Source organism: Thunnus maccoyii, chromosome 22 (assembly GCF_910596095.1).
Source record: "Thunnus maccoyii chromosome 22, fThuMac1.1, whole genome shotgun sequence".
Classification (NCBI taxonomy): domain Eukaryota; kingdom Metazoa; phylum Chordata; class Actinopteri; order Scombriformes; family Scombridae; genus Thunnus; species Thunnus maccoyii.
In genome coordinates this window covers 24593528-24614692 of record NC_056554.1, presented here as the reverse complement: position 1 = coordinate 24614692, position 21165 = coordinate 24593528, and the positions used below count along the sequence as shown (strand labels likewise).

Sequence of the window (21165 nt, the reverse complement as noted above, 5' to 3'; positions counted from 1 at the left end):
GCTAATCATAAATCCTTTACTACATTCACGCATAAAGTCCCTCTTAACTTCTTATCGACAACTAGTTTCAAACTAGTGATTTACTAAATCATGTTTGCACCATTAAAACTTGATAAATTGCTTAGCTAGTAAACATTTTTAGTAATGTGTGAATTTGCTAGGAAACATCTGTGTCACTGTCCAAAAAGAAGCAACCATGTCAACAGGAAGTCATTGTTAGCACCAAAAACTGTTATGTTTTATGTTAAAAATGTTATTTTTAGAAGTTATGAAGCTTCTAAAAATAACATTTAGGAGCTGAACTGTTAATGCTTTATGAATATAAGTGTTTTATCTGTATATCTGGAGAAATATGTATGTTTTAGAATAAGTAGTATTCATGCAGTTTACAGCGAGAGGTCGACATTATTTGGTCATTTAGTCAAACTTTGTTAGCATTGTGTTTTGTAATTTGAGGTGCATTGTGGGGTTTTTTTGTGAAATGTATAATAATGTGTTGATCATATTCCATATTACATCTTTTACTCTTCAGTCTAAACGGCTCCTCAGGTATTAGCATGCTAACGTTACCTCTGACAGTTGAATCATTAAGCTAGTTTACGCAACAGTTCCATCCGCGGTTAGTAGCTGGTTTTAAGTTAGTGACAGATAAATCTCCACGTAGTAAACACTGACATCATAACAAGGCTAAATTTGAATTTACGAACAGATGCTGCAACTGGAACAGGAAGGGAGTAACAGGAAAGAGACACGTAAAAACTGAGAAATTTGGAAAGAAACTGAACAAGCAGGTGTGAAACTAAAGCCTGTTTTAATTTAATTAAATCTTTCTGGAAACACAAGAAAGTCAGTGAGCAACTAGAGGAAGTTTGATCTGTAACAGAAATCAGCATTACTGTCGCTTCCTTTTTGTTATTCTTTCAGAAGAACTTTTTCAAAGACTCCACTTCAAACGCCGTCCTGCCGTCTCTTTTGCATTGCCAACTGAAGGATCACACATAACGCTGTTTTCCTTTTTTTTTTTTCTTCTTTTTGATTCAGTTTCAAAAACAGTCTGTCAAAATTTACAAGAGAGGAGTGAAATCAGACTTTTCTTCTGTCTGATCATGATGAACTTTATTGGAGAAATGTTCCCAATTTATACTAAAGGACGATGTAGCACTGAAAGGAGAAGAAAAACGATGAGAAGACCAAAAACAACAAAGAACAACTCCATGAGGAACATTTTCAGGTGTATTGGTGCCAGTTTTTGCCCACATTTGTTGGAATGACATCATCTTGTTCTGGAAAAACAGATAATTCCTAGCCAGAGCCAGAGTTGCTACACTACTTCCTAACACCACTGTAAGGGATGAAATGGTGTAAATATGAGTGATTTAACACCAGGATAAAAAGTAGGTTTGAAAGGCTTCTCTGTTTTAAAGTTTCAAATATATTTCACCAGAAGTGTGCTCTGTTGTCACAGTGAACTGACACATCCTGGAGAACAATCTGACATTTCTGTCTTACAGTGAGAAGTTGGAGGTAAGTGGAAACAGGATTTTTAAGCTACTTTTAAGTTTCTCTTTAATTTCGCTGATAGAATCTGCTATTTAGAAGTTGACCTAAATTTGGCTGTTAAATTAGTCAAAGTGGCAGGTGATGAACCAGCTGCCTGTAAAAAACAAAACAAGTTTGGCAGCAATGAAGTTTACACTCAGGCATCGAACAAGCACAAAAGCCTGCAAACAGTGAGGAACACTTTGACGGTTATGCAGCGCTGACTTTATTCCCCAAGCTGACACGGGCGTCTCTTCTTCAGATCTTGGAAGTTTGGAGTTTGAAGTTTACACTTAGTTTAGTTGACTGAGTGAATGAATGAAGCTGCTTTAACAAACTAACAGACACAAATGCTCAGTACGATGTGACGGGGCAGATCAGAACATCCTTTAGACTCTTTAGAGGAACGAGTCTCGGTCTGGTCACAAAGAAAGTCTGGAGCAGTTCATTTGTGGTGGGAACGTATGTTTTAGCATATAATCAATTACAGAGGTAACTGTCAGTTTCTCCAACAGAATATTAACTGTTGATGTTTGAAAAACCCAGAAGATCATTAAAAAAAACGTATCCTTGTTCTGAAGTCATTTTAAGGATCCCCAAAGGCTCTTCATCCATCTGAATGAAAAAATATTACATCTGTTGAACGATGGAGAAAGAGGTCTAGTCTGTTTCCCATAACAAAGATGGCAGCCCACCATCTACCTGGATAAAGGTTCTCTTTTAACGATATCTTTAACATTTCTCAACACAAAAACACAAATGTGTCTTTGTCCATCTAAAGTCCAGTTTGATGAAATATATGAAAGTAACAAATGCAGGGATTAAATTAAGATGTGAAATGTAAAGTCCAGTTTGAAAACCACCTCGAAGTGCTTTATCGGATGATGTGGCTCCTTAATTGAGAAAGACAATGTTTTAAGAAAGATGATTTCATATTAAATATACTCAGCCACATATTCTTGGATATATAAAATAAAATAAGCAACCTCACATTTTACAATCACAGGGTATAAAACACCTTTTCCTAACAGAGATAGTGGTGATATGAAGGATGCACATTGACGGCAGACAACCCGAAACAGGAGTCAAATGCACCACATCTTCCAACAACATAACACTCTTCCGTAGAATTCATCTATCAATACCTGACCAATAAAAAAGACCGCTTCTCAGAATCAAAACGAGAAATAATTAAAATAATTGGCTTTAACATTAGCCTATCATATTGTTGGATTATCAAGGACACTTTTGTGTTTTTGTGTAAGAAATGTTAAAGACATCATTAAAGGAAAACCTCAACACAGTGACAGTGAGGAAAATACTACCAGGCGGTGGCTCATCTGGTAGTAGACTACCTGATAAAATTAAAATAAAGAAACAAAATCTTGTGATCATATGTTGAGAAATTTAGTGTTTATACAGGCCTGTAAAGTCTCACACATTGACTCATGCAATTGACATTTTTCACATGCAGTAAAAAACAAATTCATAATTGATAATGAAAAGAGGACACTGACAGCGCACAGACAGACAAGACAGAGCAGCCAATTGTTATTATTATTATTATTATTATTCAAACCATCAGAGGCAAAGCAATAAATATACACAAATCCATTATATTGTAATTTATTCCCATGCCTGCTGCTCAGAGTAATCTCAGTCAATGGCTCTTCTGGCAGCAGCACAGCAGCATCTCTCCCTCTCCTCTCACGCCGAGCACATACAGGCAGGCGTGAGAGTGCGTTACTATGGTTACAGGACGCTCTGTGTGTCTCTGATGCTCTGATAATGTACTGGTGATATACTGCCTTCGATGCACTCTTGGTTTTCATAGCAACCTCAGTGTAACTAATCTAGATTAGTGCAGGTGACTGTTTCTTAATCCAAGAGGGTAGAAATGCAGGAAATTTGTTTTAAATTACAATAGTTTTTCTGGATGATGAACCCCCAGACACCCCCCCCCCCCCCCCGCCAATTATGTATATTTGCTTCCCTATTTTAAAACATAAAGCACCCATGGTGGATTTTCAGATCCTCCACAACATAAAATACCCAAAAAATCAATTCAAACAATCAAGAAAAACACTGAAACAAGCTCCTATTCTTCAAATTCTGGGGACTTTCCCATCATCCAATATGTTGGCTTCTCATGAACCAGCAAATGTTCCCACTCCTCACTACTATATCATGCTTCAAACAGGTTCTAGTTTCTGCTTACCGTGCTCACTCCTTCACCACGTCAGTCACTTTCGGTTGTTTTTCCCCTCAGTTATCTGGTCCTGTGTTGACAGTTTAATCTTCCACATCTTGTTGTTTTCTTCAGACATCACAGGCCCTTTTCTGGCACTTGTACCCACTATTCCTACAACACTGATCCAAACATCTGATGTTCAAACGCTACGTTGTACTCGAGTCCTCACGTCAAGATCTGTGGCATCTTCTCATGCTCTGCTGTAGTACACACACACACACACTTTATTGTAGCACACAAGTTTTAAAGAAAAATATGTGTAATATGTGGAGCGTATATGAAAAATGCTACCCAATAAACATGAAAAAAGGTGTTGGTTCATACGGCCAGACAGGGCCGGGAACAAATCACCAGCACTGCGTTATAGTTAAAAAAAGAACAACAAATGAGAAAAAACGGCTTCTGTGGCACGAAACATACTTCCAACTGAACTCAGGTTTGAAAGTCGTGCTGAGTGTCAAGAAATAAATGGAAAATTCGTGTCCACATACACGAATCTATAGATGACATCTCGTTACTGTTGCACGAACTGCCGTAAGACTGCTGGGTTGCAGTGAGCAGCTAGCTGGGCAGCGAAGAGCTTCTTCAGGGACCTTCTTCTTGTGTTCTCGCTCCTGCCTCAGATGCATCTGACCAATGAGAGGAGAGAAAACAAACCGAAACAAAGTTTAGCAAGTCGTCCACTGATTCAGACCAGAACAAAGAAAAAAACTACAGGTTGAAAAGCCTTTTAAAAGCCTCATCTGAGGTATATAAGTTACCTGTGTTGATGGGTCTAGTGAATATAGCTGGATATTTATCTCCACAAGGGGCTGCAGAGCTGATCAATGTGGACTGAAATGGAAAATTGATTCGCCTCACGGTTTCAGAAAGTACAGGGTAATTTCACTATTGACATTTGTACAACAACAGCCCCTTTTTTCTCCCTTTGTTTCTTTGTTTTCTGCTCCTCCTGTGTGCAGCCACTGAGTGTTCCCGGTCGAACACGCCGATATTATGATAAATTAATGAGCTAAACGAAGGAAGGGAACAACAAAAAAAGAGAGAAGGGATGAAAAAGACGAGGTGTGGCGTAATTGCATCGTTTGGTAAATGAGGGCGAAACAAAAAAATAAAAGCGGTTCGACACAATATCTTAAGAAAAGAGGCGAGAAGGCAAAGAAAGAGGAACAGAAAGGAGAGCGTCTTAATGATCGGGTTGAAGTAAAAAACTAGAGCTTGATGTATTGGCAGAACACAGGATCACTGCTCCACCATCCATCACCGTGAACCAACACCAACTGTGTGTATTTCCTGCTAATATCTCAAGAAGAAGAAGCAAACAAAAGGAAAACAGAGCACCAGAGCTGTCACACATTACACTGGAGCATATATTTATATAATGCAACACATAAGTTATTATATTTCCTGTCACGTTCTGCATCAGTCGGTGTTGTGGACAAGTTTTCTCAAATAAAACGCCACCAGCTTGTTTTTTAATGCTGCGCTTGCTGTTTATTGTCAGTGTTGGCATGTATGTATGTGTATGTATGTGTGTGTGTTCAGACGTGTGTGTGTGGGGGGGGCTTTCATTTCCATTTGAAAGCGTTGTTGTGTGTCCTACTTGTACATGTTGACACACTTGGTTCTCTTACATAACTGCCTTTGTGGCGCTGAGAGGAAAAAAAACAAAAACAACAACAACAACTTCCAATCTGGCCTTGAGCTTCGCAGGAAACAAAGAATCTGTGCAAAGATATTTTTACATGATTGTCACAGTTGTTTTGACATCTTAATATTGTCCTTTGATTTATTTATGTTTCTACAAAATGAAGCCTGCTGGAAACTCATTTGATGAGGATAAACTGAATAATATTTATTGTTTGGTATCAGCTGGAAACACTTTAGAATTGGGACAAATTTCTACTCACAGTTTGATGTCAGAACGTCTGATTGATCAACAGTCTGGCCGCTGGATATCCCGGCATGTTGGTTTTTGATCAGTAAAAGAAAATAATGAATGAAATGAGAATGAAGGGAGGCAGTGAGGTGTACCAGATGGAGCAGGTCACATAAAAGGTTCAGCTTTATTCTGAGTTCAAGAACAGGCAGCAACCAGTGAACAAGTCCAATAAGTCCAATAACAAAGGTAGGAGAGGAGGCAAAAAAACAAAAAAAGACAGGTAGGAAGCAAACAGACTGGCAGAAATAATAATATAATAATCTTTATTTATAGAGCATTTTTCAAAGTTCATGTTACAAAGTGTTTCACGAGAGCAGCAAAATAAAACAGATCAAACCAATTTAGTGTAAAATAAAAACAAGGAGAAACATTTAAAAGAAATAAAAACAGAAATAAAAGACAAGACAAACTGGCTGTGACAAAAGACGATTAGACAGAGAATGAGTGAGAATGGGCCTACTGGGCAGACTGGGGAAGAGGAAACAGGTGTGCAGGAGGGTGATGGTGACAGCAGTGGCAGAGAAGTGGACTAAGACACGCAAGGTAAGTTATGTTTATTTTATTTTATTAGAGAGTGGACAAAATAATTGACTGCATCTCTGTCAGGTTATTTTTTCTTAGTAAAGAGTCGAGTCAGTTTTATTTTGTTGCGGCAGAAAGAGGCTGACGACAGGAGAATCAGATGATGGAGACACACGTGTCAGATGGAGAATCTCTTTTATTTCACAACAGCTCACCAACAACATAAAAGAGAAAATACCAACATTATGGAACGTGACACACCTTTTATACTGAAGACAGGCTGTGTGTGTGTGTGTGTGTGTGTTCGAGTTGCGTGACAAGTGTGATGCGTTGTGTCTTTCTGTGGTGCAGGGAGAACGGCTCGGCCACACAGGACTCGCTCTCACTCTGCCTCTTTACTCTGGTACAAAGATCAGCGTCAACAGCGTGTCATGCAACTGCGAGCGTTCAGCTCTCTCCAGCATGAAAGTATCTTTCTTTTTTTTGCTGATTTTTACAAAAGACTCATATAAAATACATCTTCACATTACAATGCTATCAGTCTTCCCTTCCTGTACATCCCAGTGTAAAACATGTGATCGTATGGTGGCAACATTATGTATGATTTTCTATTGCACCTAAGCAGGAAGAGCTGTTTTCTTCTAAATTAATAATAAAAATTCTAAAACAACCTAAATTAACATTTTATCCCTAAGCAACAAAATATAGGTAGTGCAACACGTTGTTTTACAAAAACAAACATTTTACCAACAATATGTAAAAACCCACATTTAACTAAAGCTAACTGGTACAAAAACCAGCAACACATCACCGTCAGCAGCGTGTCATGAAACTGCAAACGTTCAGGTCTGTGTAACAAAGAGTAGAAAGATGACCGTCTCAAATAATTACTAGAAGACATTACGCCACGGAGCAAGCCAGCAAGTACGAGGCTAGCTAACTAGCATTAGCTCGATATGCTAATCAAAACACTGCTCGTGGATAAAGTTACAATTCCTGCACATAAACGTCTGTAACTTTCTGACTACCAGTGTTTATAGTGCATGCTACCGACTGTTGCAGAAACAGTTTTAAAGCAGCATTGCTCATATGTACCCACCTCCAGCATGAAAGTATATCTATGCATCATTCCACCAGGTGGCTCTAAAACTATGTACATACAATATCTATTTTGAAGAAATTCATACTAGGGGTTATTTCTAACCATGTTACACAAGTCTCATCCTGTTTACCAGACTTTTTGCCGATCCTAAATTCTACAGAAGAATGGGACATTTCTCAATTTCACTGATCTTTGGACTTAAACCAAATTTGAGTGGGCGTCTCTGCACTATGTTTGTGGTATTCTGCCTCTTTCCCAATATCTCCAGATGTCTCCTGTTTTGGTTTGGTGGACTGACATGTTTGGCGTCGGTACTGGTCACCGTGACCTGGCACTCATTCTTCCACAATTTGTAAAGCTCAACAACGTCCCTTTTAATGATAGAAAAAGTGGAGGAAATTTCAGGAAGAGCAACAGAGGAGGGATTCCTCCCTCAGGATGGACACATATATATGAGGAACATGATCAGGAGGACATTGATGAACTTCCAGGTGCCACCAAATAGAGACAGGACCTGATATGACCTCCTCTCCTAGAGACCTGGAAAGAGGACATACATACACACACAGAATAAGGACAGATGAGGTTCAGGCTGAATCTCCTGAAAGATGAAGACGCAGTAACTCTGGAAATGGCACCGCCAGCTGAGGGAAGGAGAGCAGAGAGTCTCTGGAGATGAAGAGTTGAGCTGAGCTGCTGGTATCACAGCTGACAATCAAACGGCGTCCTCCTGTCCTCTGGAATAAATAGTCCAAACATGTCGCTCTGTGTACTGAGAGAGGCCTCTAGTCTTTGTCTTTGGGGGAAATAAACACACTCTGAACTTTATCAGTTGACTTGTGTTCAAACAAAGAAAGCAAACAAGCAGGAAAACCTAATGTGTGATAAGCTGCAACCACTTTACTGCTTAATTACCTCAAAACGAGCACTTTCAACAGATCCACTCGCTGCTGTTTGCAGATGTTTTTTTCCACGTTTCCAGAATCACAGAATATTTCTTTACACCATTTCTTATATATGAAAAGAGCACCGTGATCTCTTGACCTCCTTACTTACTGTCAGACGCTCTTTAAGAAGTGCAACTTACTTTACTACTCAAAATGTAATGGAGCCTGCAGTCAGATTAATATACACAACACTAATAACATCGACTACAGACGCTCCTTTGAATAAAGGAATTAAATTAAAAGCAAAATCCCAGTTTGAGCTGCTCTTTCTGCATCAATCCAGCATGTTCAGAGTTATTTTATGATGAAATATTGCAGCCACTCTCCCTGACAAGTTTCACATCTACCCAGAATGCCTTTCACCATCTTGAGAGGCTTTGAACTTATGTTCCATCTGTGCGTTACGAGTGTAGGTGGAGGTGATCGCAGGGAGCCGTGCCCCTCGCTCCAAACTTCCCGGACCCGTATTCAGACGTCATAGCGGCACCAGAATGAAGCTGGAGGTTTGATCAGAACTAAAAATACTCCGCTAACCATCTACATTATGTTTGGACTGTTATCCAAAGCATGAAGAAACTGTTTAAGGGCGTTAAAGTGTTTAGGTTTGTTTTCTGGAGATAAAAGTTCTTATCCTGTTAGATTTGCTGTTGGAGGAATCCCAGAGAGATCGTGTTTATGAGGAGTTTGAGTCTGTTTGTCCGCCGACGTGAAGCCCACAGGAGAGCGAGGTGTGTTCTTGTTTAAATATCCGGACGCCGTCAGAGCAGATAAAACGCCGTTTTTTTTTTAAAGAGGCTTCTCCTCCTCAGCAGGAAGCGTAAATCCAACGTGCCTGTGGAACGTTTCCTGACCCACATTTACTTATCGGCAGCAAACAGATTATCTCTTAAAACACTCTGACTCTCTGTGACTGTGTGTGTGTGTGTGTGTGTGTGTGTGTCAAGTGTGTATTAAAAATCATACAGTGTATTGTTGGCTGTAGGAGGCAGTTTAAGAATACAGATGTGTCTGTTGGTGCTTCATATAATGTAAATAAGACAAAGCGGCCTGCAGGTTGTGTGTAACAGTGGAGGACAAGAGGAAAATAACCCACAGTGTCATATTATTTTACACTAGTCGGCTACTTATCACTACTCTCTTAACCAGTAAAAGAAGATTTCTTAAAAACAATAATTTTATTCAATCCTGTCGTTTCAGGTGTGAAATGTAACCCTAACACCTGTGAACAGAACATCACAACATCAAAACAAACCTTCTTCTGGCTGCGGGAGGATTACACTCACTTTACATGTTGGGAGATGATCTTCATGGCTCCAGTCTTACTAGAGAAAGATGTTGCCCCCCCTCCGGCCTGGTGGGTGTCACACCCTGCAGCTTTCTTTATGTAAAAACAAAGAGGCAGAGAACTTCTGCTTCTTCAACATCATAATACTTAACAGTTGACTCCCTGAGGTGATCAACTAAATGCTAATTGTAGCATCAGGTAAGTTAATGTGTCCTCAAATACAAGAGATATCTATACATATGTAACCGTAGCATATGTTAGAAACTGAAGCACTGTAAAATAACCAAAATGAATGTCCTTAAGTCTCCTTGTTCTTCAGTTGCTCTTGAATTACACATTAACTCAAAAACAATAATATACAACCTCACAGTGAGTAACTATTAACTTTACACCTCATATTACTCCATTGTCAAACATTCACAAATTACTGTATTTACACCTCCTTTAAACTCAGTAACAACCACACATATACAGGAAAACAGTTTAGCAGACTGTTGATACATGCACTAGCACTTTATGTATCTTCAGATTGATTAACAAGCCAAAACAAACCCCTTCTACATGTCTCATTAGCATTTCTATTGTACTCTGTATTCTACCTTACTCATTAGCAACAGGTCCGCTAGCCTAGCATCAGTGTGTAGCTAAACATAGCAAAACATCTCTATTTCGACACATTACTGCAAAACCACTCGACTCTAACGTTACACGTCATCACAAATGATTCACAACACTCTTATCCCTTATACGGGGGTACATGCATGTGATTTTGAGGAATATTAACCCTCCTTTATGTAAAAACAAAGAGGCAGAAAACTTCAGCTCAACGTGTTTGCTTCTTCGGGGTTTTAGGTTCCTCCAAGCTAAGCGCCCTCTAGTGTCCTGTTTAAGCACTGACACGGTAACAAGTAGAGTACAATGAAATTTGGAATTTAATCACTATTTGACACAATAAAATAAAATAAAAAAATATAGGGGTGTCTATTTTTAAACACATTTAAGTTAATAATGATAGTTTTTGCAGTGAACTGTACCATGTACCATGGTCCCAATGACTTTTTAACATCTTTATGCCATTTTAATATTCCTTTACATACATTTAACCCTTTACAAAGACAACAGGAAGGGCCGGCTGTCTTCAGAGGGATTCTAGTTAGTAAAATATCAACAAATATCAAACTTTGGCAGTTTAATAGTGATTGAAAAAGCACTTGGATCTTGTGAGGTCACAAGGCAGAGTGGCTGTTGGGACCAGAACCTCCTCTCTCTCTCTACCAGCGGTACCTGCAGGCGGTGAATCACATCAGCAGCAGACGACGAGGAGACAGGATGAAAGACTTTGATGCTGCGCTGTGTGAAACATACCGGCTGTGGATGGGACACTGCAGGCACAGCGGTTGAAAATATAAGTTCTTATTAGCTTTCTACTCACGAAGGGTTTTGTTTCACTTACAGTAGCCGGTAGTTTCCTCCACAGTTCAGCACAGAGATCAGCTCATAATGAAAAGTGTAGAAAGCGGAGAGAGCAGAGATCAACATCACAAGTCAACTTTGATTTGCTTCTTTTACTTCTAGCATCTCGTATCTATAACATAATCTACTGAAATGTCCATCAGAGTACAGCTATTAATGTGATTCAGGCAGGTGTGAAACTTATAATAATGTTGTTCAGGTGTGACTGAATGTCTCCGGGATACATCGGTACCGCTGCTGTTTGTTGCTCACAGCTGCTGTGTGTCAGATTCTTTCTGTGACGAGTGACACAACAGCAGTAACTTCATTAACAGGACGGTGATTAATGTTCTGTGTTCTGCTACACAGTAATCAATGTACAGTAAACAGTGAAACAGCGTGTAATTAAACAGCCCTTATGGATAAATCCATCAGAGCTGTCAGGACTTTTTTTTTATTTTAAGTCGCTAAAAGTTCAATGAGAAGCAGCTCAGACAGATGCTGATGATATAATGATGATGATATAATGATATAAGCAGAGCAGGAGGCTGAACATTGTAATGTAATGTTTTTGTGTCATACTTCTGTTTTCACTTTAGAGCCCGTTAGAGCTAAAGGGCTATATTATCATTTCAGAGCCTCGCTCTGCATTGTTATTCAATAACGAGCCTCTTAGGCTTTATTTACTGCCACAAAATGTCAAATGTCAGTAAGATTTATAAGATGTAAGCAGGCTGCAACAGTTTTCATTAATGTTGAAAGTTAAACTCAACTTTTCATGACCACTGTCTGTTAATTGATTTAAACGTGGAAACTTGGTTAGATCATCAGAATTTCTGATGACTTGACTTGTGTCACGCTGTCTGTCCATGACTTGTAGCTGCAGCAGTTTGTTTACACCGTCTACGTTCGTACGATGTGACACAGGCACTGCCAGCTGCTGTCAATCAAACACAGACACCGCCACGCCTCTTCAGCTGCTGTCAATCAAACACAGACACCGCCACGCCCCTCCAGCTTGCTGAGCTGAAAAGAAGCATTTCTGATATTTCCCTTTTTTCTTACTTTAATAATAAAAAGCTGAGTAAAAATACATTTAAAAAACACATTTTTTACTTCAAAAAAGGAAGACTAAATGTGATTTCAGTTGATCTTGAAAAAACAAGCTTTAAAATCTTAAAATTAATTGTAAAACTATATGCAATCACAGGAGAAATGATTGTTATGTGTGATTTGGAGGAAGATTACATGGGTGGACGTCAACCAACAGAAGTGAATCCAAAGCTGCAGTAACATTTAGTTTATTCAGTTTTAAGGAACCTAAACCATTACAGCCTGTTTTTCTAACTAGGTGGTTTTAAAATGTTGTCTTTGTTGTGAAACATGAAATATTCTATATGTTTACATAGGACAATATATTCTAAAGGTCAAGACTGGTAACAGAAGAAGAAAAACATAAGACGGAAATTAATTGTCCTTTGGTCGCTCACCAGTATTAAACCTTCACTCTTCACTGTTTTCCTCGACTGTCATGGTTTTTCTTTCATTACTTTAGTTACTATATATCCTTCATTCTTTCTCTCTGCATTAATTCATGTTTATCCCTTCATCCCTCTGTGTCTCTCAGAGTCCTGCTCTATTTTCTCCTCCTGTTGGACACCAGCATTAGCCTAGTAGCTAATTAATGGACCTTAATATGCCGAGACATCAAAGTAACAGCAGCATAAAGACTTTTTTTTTTATTCCTCCTGCCTTGTAAGAAGCAGTGATGAAGAAACTCACCTCTCAAGTGTTGTTTTTTTTTTTTACTAGAAGCACACTAGCTAGCTTGGCTAATCTAGGAATTTAAAACAAAGAAGCGGGCTAATTAATTAGCTGCTAGCAGACGTCCCTTGATGTAGGCCTCTGTGCCCAGCATAGAGTATGAAACACATCCGGTTAATTAAATGATTAGACACTTAATCAAATTAAATTTTTAAAAGGGGTTTGTCTAATTACTGTGAAGTTTTGGTTTTACGGCACATTTCCTGTCTGGTTCAGTCAGTCTCAGTGTTTTCTCATAAACCCATTGAACACTAACTCACACACAGTTACAGTTAGAGACTAACTGGTGAATAAAGTGGAACATCAGGCAACTAACAAGCTTCTTTCCTCAGGAGCAGGTGGAGTGTGTGACTCCAGATAACTCCAAAGTTGTCTTATTTACATGTTGTTCCCCGGGTCATTCGCTGGTCATCTCTTTCAGAGCGGTTCATCTCTCAGTCCACTGAGGTTTGCTGAGATATGCAGCTGTCTTGATAAGGCTGCCTGTCTCCTCTGGTAACCAAGGTCAGGTGGAGATATGCTGTGCTTTATTCAGACCATTAGACTGGTCTCCTTTTAGAATAGATAACAAGTAATCTGTGTGCACGCTACATGGCTTCAGCTAACATCAGTCAGCATTATTTATAGCTCAATAACCAATAGATGCATAGATGTATGAAGAATAACCTTATTTGGAGGTATTAAGGGTAAGGATTTAGTGAAGGGTTTAAATACTCTGTCTGGAAGTTGGGAGCAGAATTGAGTGACACTGCACAGTGTTTTCACTCGTACTTTAACTCCGTTTCTCTCGATCGAGTATCAATAAATGTTCCTTTAAGACGTAAGACATCCCGGTCTCCTGACAAGTTCTTAACTTTGGGTTAACCAGCACTCTTCAGTTCTTTGTTATCTTCTTAGCTGGCTTGCTAATGTTAGCTGATGGTGAGGCTACAGTGAGAAATCAGTGAGAACGACAGAGAGGACGGGACTTCATGCAGTTAAGCTAGCTGTTGATGGTCAGTAAATACCTCCAAACTGTAGGCTGACTGCTGGTTAAACATATTTTTTTCTTTGTTTTTAACGTGTACAAAAAGAAGAGGATAGAACAGGTGGCTGTGGAGACTAAGTTGTTTAAAGGAAGCTGACGGCTAAGTAACAAGTAATTTCTTTTTTAATAAGTAACATGTAATGTATAAATTACATTTCTGAAGTAACTTAAAAACTTTATACAGTAAGTTGCTAATATGAAAAATGTGCAATGTTCAGCTTGTTGTGGAGTTAGCTATAACTCTTTTTACTCATCAAGCTAAACAGGTCAAATATTAACAAGCTAACGTTAGCGCTGTCAGTTGTTTCATTCAGCTAGCTTACGCAGCTTAAAGTCATCTCTATGTGACGACTAGTTTGTGTGGTGCAACTGGTTATAATTTAGTAATGTGCACTTAGTAAACACTGACATTAGAATTACGCTAAATTTGAACTTACGAACAGCTGGTGTAAGTTGTTGTTGTATTGTATTTACTGGGACAACGTACAGTTTTAAACATAAATGTTAACATTTGATGCACTGAGGCAGAGTTAGCTTAAAGCTAATTTTCTCCTGCAGTCACTCACAATTAAAACATGTAACAGCACAATAACAAACAGCAAAAAACACACATAATAGCACATCACACACACCCACAATGTCAACTAGAAATTAATAATGTAAGCTTGTCAAATTAAAAGCAAGATTATTTGCGTTCATGAGATGAAATTTAGATTCAGTGGTTACAGAGCTGAGTAGTAAAGGAGGAAAATGACATTATTAAAAAAAATACTGTATGTACTACGGACGGTACTGTATGTATTTTATATAATTTTATGTAACCTCTCATCTGTTCACTGCTCAGCCTCCATTACTCTCCATTACAGACCAGCTTATGTGAAAATGAACCTTAAAATGAGTTCGAGCTCAGACTGGCTCTGGGGTTTCTCTGTTTGAAGTAAATGATGATGCATTTTGAAGCTAGAATTAAAACAATGAAACATCAATCATCTCACTTTTTCTATCTATTCTTCATCTTTCTTCATCAGCCCAACGAGATGCAATTACCTCTGAATGTGAGTTGAATTTTACATCCGTTAGCTGGTTTAAAGTGTGAAAATTGTCTCTCTGAAACTGCTGTTCTAATATTACACCAGCAGTTTTGTCTCCAGCTCATCTTCTATTCATTGCTATTTAAATCCAACCTGCTTTAGATCTAACAAGCATGAAAATTGCTTAGGGATGGTTTCAGGGTGTTTTTATTTAATTCTGGTTTTTCCATTCTTTTACGATTTGTTACGTTGTGATGTGCAGGGCAGAAGCGCACCTGGATGGAAACCAAGCTATTATCCCTGTGCATACCTCCTCCATTATCTCTTATTTTCTCTGTTTGTATCCAGACGCGTCGCTCTCTTTCCTCCTCTCCTTCACTGTATCATCCCTCAATCTGCCTGTTATCAGAGCTTTATGTTGTTAGCTGCTGAAAGGGAGAGATAAGACTTGTAAACATACAGCCAAAAGCACAATATCTCCAAACAACACACACACACTGATGTACAATCAGCCTTCAACGGTCTACGGAGGCTTTGACGGTGATTGGCAGAGACAGGTAATCTCTCCACCACCTGATTGGTTTGTTGAAAACCCGTTTAGAAGGAAATTCCTGAGAAAGAACGGCCAGATGAACCCACATCAAAAACAAACCTAGAAAAATAGTTAAGTGCACTTTTCAAACGCAGAGAAAAAGGTTTAACTGTAAAAAGATGCCCCAGTGTTACTTTGCACAATGTCTCAACTCTCGAGACATTTTCCTCCTCTGAATCCAAAAGTGTTTACGAAAATTTTTGTCAGTTTTAAAGACATTTAAAAAAAAAAAAGTCCCAGATTTCAAAAAATGTGCTCACTTTCCAAAATATGTCTTCAGTTTCTATAAAAACGTCAGTTTTGTAATAAAAATGTCTTTCCAGAACTGTTCTCACTTTCACAAAATCGCCTCCTTTCAAAATATTCCCCACTTTTGTGAAATTTCCTTTCCACAAATTTTTTTCACTCTTCAAAAACGTCCTTGTTTTCCAAAATTGTCAAACTTTTCAAACCTGTTGGCGCTTACTCCCCACTTTGCCAAAATGTCCAAACTTTGTAAAAATGTCCTTACTATCCAAAATATATTCCAATGTCTTCAGTTTGCAAATATGTCCCAACTTGTTGTCCAACAGTTTGCAAAATGTGGTTGGTAGTTTCCAGAATTCCCTCAACTCCCCAAAAGACTAACTGTGTTCTAAAAATGTCTTCACTTTCTAAAATGTCTTTGCTTTCCAAAATGTTGGCACTGTCAAATAAAATGTCATGACTTTACAAAAAAATGTTTTCATTTTCCAAAAATCTCCCATTTTCTTAAACTGTACTCACTTTACGAAAATGCTTCAACTTTTTCCAAAAATATCTTTCTAAAAATGTCCTTATTTTCCTTTTCTTTCAACAATAAGCTCAGTTTACACACCCGTCCTCTGTTTCCAGGCCTAGTTGGTCCAGTTTAAGCAAACACACACAGAGAATGACATCATCTCTCAAACACACTAATTCAGACTTTCATTCTCTTTTCTTCTGGTTTCACACTCACACACGCTGACATCAGACGAGGTAAAACTCTGGCTGCTTTTCATTTATCTAATTTATGCTTCCTCACGTCCGTCCTCCTCCGTCCTCCAGCCAGAGGAAACTGATCTCCCTCCGACATCATCGAGGATCTTCCGATCCCCTTTAAGGCACCTCGGAGGAGTCGAGGAGGCTCCCGGGGAGCTTAGAGCGAGGAACCACAGGTGTATCCTTCACGGACGTTATTTACCAGATGGTCAAATGTGTTTACTGATTGGCCAGCTGATCTGATGGGACAGTAAACCAGTAAACAGCAGATCAGGAAAACTACCTTCCAGCTATCACTATGTAGAAATGATTAAGTAACTGTTAATTAACTGTAAACCTTAGAGTTTAAACTGTTAATGACTTCTACAGTTGTCGTCTCCTCTTCCTCACATCTCTCTCTCTCTCTCTTTGGCATCCTCACCGGGAGGTGCTGAGAAGTGAGCGGCGAGGGAAGCGAGGAGACATGTTAGCGTAATGAAAAGCACCATCTGTGTGAGTGGAAAGTAGAGCAGCGACTGACTTGAGCGCGCTCAGTGAGTCCACCCCGAAGACAAAAGATTAGAGGGAAGAAATGAGCTTCCAGTTGAAACGTATCCACAGCGGAGGCGGCATTAAGTAAATCTAGATTGATATATACATGGGTCAGTGGTTATAATCCCTTTAAAGAATGTCAGATGTGACTGAGGTGAAAGAAGAATTGTACAAAAATAATTTTCAGTCAGGAACGCTCTCGCCAGATTAAACCGTTCATTGCAACGAATGGAAATGCAGTTTATCTTGGCGCTGACGGCTCCCCTATAAAATGCTCCCTGGATTAGCCAAGCGGCACGCTAAGCTAAACCAGGGAGTACAATGCAGAAACCCCCCCCCCCCCCCCGGGTATATAAGAGAGGGCCCAGAGCACCGGTGTAGCAGGGAGTCATGTTTAAATGGACGCCGTGTTGAGAGAACGGCTGCGATTGGTGTTTAACTGATTAGAAACACTGATTCAATTAACGGGCTGTCAGCTGATAACAGCCGGGGGGTAGAACGACCTCCGTGTCCTGCATGAACTAACACGATGCTTGTAATGTTTTTAGGGATCGATATCACGAGTCAGTGATGTTCAGAGAGTTGTTTAAAAGGGTAAAAAATGGACTTCATCAGCTTCTTCTTCATGTCCTGATTTTCATCATTTACCCAGAATGACTCCTGACTTTCTGTGTGGGACTGACTACAAAGCTTGACATTTACAGTTTTGATATTTCTGAATTCTTTTTCCCCTCATCAATCCTCACTGCAGCTGCTGGAAAAGTCTGAGTGACGGGTTGAGTCACCTACGTCTCTGCAGTTTCCTACAGAAAGAAGAAGAAAAAAACGTTTAAATTCTCAGGAATCAAGTTACTTAAAGAACTTTGAATCTCTGCTTTTAAGCCAACAAGGACAAAAAAGTCCATAAAGTGTTCAGTTTTGTGACAACTGGGCAAAATCCATCCACTGATGAAGATCATGTGATATGATAGAAAGCTCCATAACAGTTCAGTTCAGATGTTTTTGGTCCCACAAGAGGAAACAGCCATAAACAACCTTGTTGTGAGTTTTTTTTTTTCTGCTTTAAGTGGAAAATGAACTTTAAACCTCGACTTAATTAATAGTTTTAATGATAAAACATTTTCCTGAGAAATATTTTAATCAGATTCAATTAAGACTTAGTAAAGGATCTCTCTTCATGTTCGGTTTTGTTGACTCATATTTAGTATCTTGATGTTTAGATCAGAAATATGTACCAGTCTTGGGTTTTGTCTAACAAGATGGAAACTTCTTTAAAAGGAGAAAACTGAAAGAGAATGAGTGAAACATTTTCTTTCTATTTAAATATATGTATGGAAACGCTATTTTTGTATTGAACTCTCGTCAATAAAACAAGGAAAATATAGATAAATGCAGCAGAATCATAATGATTGTCAGATTAGTGCTGCTGCGGACGTTGCTGTCAACCTTCTTACTGAGAGTTAGATGATGACACCTATCTCATATCTGTACAGTAAATATGAAACTGTAGCCGTTAGCTTCAGTTAGCATAAAGACTGAAAACAAAGGGAAACAGCTAATCTTACTGTATTCAAAGCACCTCTTAAACTCACTAATTAACACTTGACTCACTCATCTGTTCATCCATACAAAGACCAAAGTGTAAAAACGACAAGTTGCGGTTTTACGGGTCTGATTGTTGCCTCGTGATGAAGTTCCTGACCAACAAACAGTCACTCAACTCTGTGAGGAAAAGGTGACATGACCACATGAACCCACTCAGGACCCACGATTGAAATATCTCAAGATTTGTGTGTATTGTAAGTGTTTGTGTCGTGGTTGGGGAAGCAGGAGTGGACCCAAACGCAGAGGCCGGAATGCAGATTTGATGAAAAAAATCTCCTTTAATCACAGATGGTAAAGTACAGGCAAACAGAACTAGCAGACAAAACAAAACCAATGATCCAACAAAGACACAACTCAAAACCAGACCTTAAATACAGACTAAACTAATCAGGGAATGGGGAACAGGTGACGAGACACAAGGGCAGGCTGGGAGTGATTGGCTGAGGAAACACAGGAGGCAGGTCAGGGCTGACGAGGGTGAAGCAGGGCAGGTGAGGAGGAGAACATGAACACACAAGTGAAACACAGTAACAAAACCAAAACCCCAGAAAACACAATACTCTAAATACAACCCACACCAACCTGAACCATCATGAACCCAAACCCACACCAGGCTAAACAACAAAAGGCGGTCCAAACCCACCACCCAAATATAACAAGACCCATAAGACCAGAAGGACTAAACAGACGTGCAAACCAGGAGACCCCAAAGAACACACAAAGTCCAGGCAGGGTGTGACAGTTTGTTTCAGATACTTTAAATCTGTGGACTCTAGTTTTCTTTGTATTTGATATTTTAATCTGTGCTTCGTGTTAAACTGCTGTACAACCAATTGCCTGTTTGTGAAATAAACACACAGTTTGTCATTTATTTTGTACACTTTGGTTTCTGCACAGATTAAACTAACAAGATACAACATGTTAATAACCTGAAGGTCCTGTGCAATTTAAAATCCAGCTTGTAATTATTGGTGCAACTAATGATTCTTCGATAGATGAAACATGTTTATCATAATTATCCAGAGCCTGAGGCAACGTCATCAAAGGCTTCGTCTTGTCCAACGATCAAAAAACCCAAAGATGATCAATTTAGAACAACATGAAACAGAGAAAAGCAGCAAAAGTCTCACATCTGTGAAGCTGCATCCAGTATTTTCTACACAATTTACTAATAGTTTGGTTCATGTAATACACTTCAGTCCACCTGCACTGTGTGTCTCAGTGTACTGACCCTCCTCCTCCTCCTCTTCCTCCTCCTCTGCTGTTCATAGGAAAGCTCTCAGAGTACACTCCACCCGATTAAATAAGGCTCTGAATACATGGATACGTCTCCCTAATCTCCTTAGCGACTGGAAATGTCCGAAGGTTGACGGCCGGACATGAATCGAGCTGAGTCGGCCGTGAGCGGATCGCCCGCTGAGTGAGTTTAATGTCGGGATCAGTGAGGGACAGTTTTGGGTTTTATGACACAAAACCGGTGTACTTAAGTCATCTGTGCTTCACCTGAAAGCTACGCGGCTGCTGCTGCTGTTCATAAAGCTTTCATAAAGTCCACCTCCACCCCGACATCCACATTTAGAGTCTGGTTCTATGTCCTCCTGGAGGGGGGGTTGTTCATTTTCACCGCTCAATCCCTGCTGTGACGAGCTTCCTATTGGGGAGTGAGCTAGAGTCCAAATATCAACGCTGTACATATTCCTAGAAACTAAGTTTATCTTCAACTCACCAGCAAATGTCACTTGAGTTTTCACTGAATCTTGTGAAAATGGGCGATGACGCTCCTGTATTAGTTCTTTTAACCATAATATGAGCTTGAATAAAGTCAAATTCAGCTGTTTTTACTGTTAAAGTAAACTATGAAGAATAAAGACATTTAACACAGTCTGCTTTATATGTTATCGCCCTGTATTTGCTGTCAGACGTCAGTTTTATGACTGTCTGCTGTTCCCGTCTCATGAGTCACAACTGTTGCATCTTATCTTGCAGCTGTTGTCCACTTTAGGTGCCTGCAGCTTTATTTAGTGACCACATCATTACGTGACCTTTCAGCCCAATCAAACTCTGCCATATTCATTTATCTGTAAGCTGCGTGGGTGTGTGTTTAATGTGCGTACTGTATGTCCTAGGCATTGTGTTGTGTTGTGTGTGTTTACTAGAGACTGTCTTATCTAAATGTACTGTATGGTGTGTGTGTGTGTGTGTGCCTGCAGGGTCGTGTGTGTCTGTATGAACAATCTCTAAATTGAGTTGCTCTTTGCTCCAAGGAGCATAATGGATTTCCTCACTCCTGCCTGTAAAGGCAAATTATTTATGACAGAAGAATATGGAAAATAAAAGAGCACTGGAGGACTTGGAGAAAGAAACGGAGTGCAGAGGAAGGAAAATAAAAAAGTGTGAGAACAGAGCACAGTAAGTCTATATGGTAGCCAAGCTAGTGGCCCTGAACGCTGCTGTAACAGTCACTGTGACCAGAAGGTCGTCGGTTCAGTCCCCAGACCAGCAGGATAAATCTGGGA

General features: G+C 39.4%; 3 long non-coding RNA genes across 4 annotated transcripts; 1 reads left to right on the top strand and 2 right to left on the bottom strand.

The window, feature by feature from the left end:
- Positions 1–433: 433 nt before the first annotated feature.
- On the bottom strand, positions 434–5974 carry LOC121889822. Of its 2 annotated transcripts, none has more exons than XR_006093651.1 (4): positions 4552–5974; positions 4211–4419; positions 3758–3990; positions 434–1161 (listed from the first exon to the last, which is right to left on the bottom strand). It is a non-coding gene; the product is annotated as an uncharacterized LOC121889822 (long non-coding RNA). The 2 variants fall into 2 exon arrangements; XR_006093650.1 differs by having other exon boundaries at positions 4282–4419.
- Positions 5975–6093: 119 nt separating this feature from the next.
- On the top strand, positions 6094–11471 carry LOC121889823. The gene is made up of 2 exons (XR_006093652.1): positions 6094–9031; positions 9501–11471. It is a non-coding gene; the product is annotated as an uncharacterized LOC121889823 (long non-coding RNA).
- On the bottom strand, positions 9465–12140 carry LOC121889831. Its single transcript, XR_006093662.1, has 2 exons — positions 11042–12140; positions 9465–9681 (listed from the first exon to the last, which is right to left on the bottom strand). It is a non-coding gene; the product is annotated as an uncharacterized LOC121889831 (long non-coding RNA).
- Positions 12141–21165: the final 9025 nt, after the last annotated feature.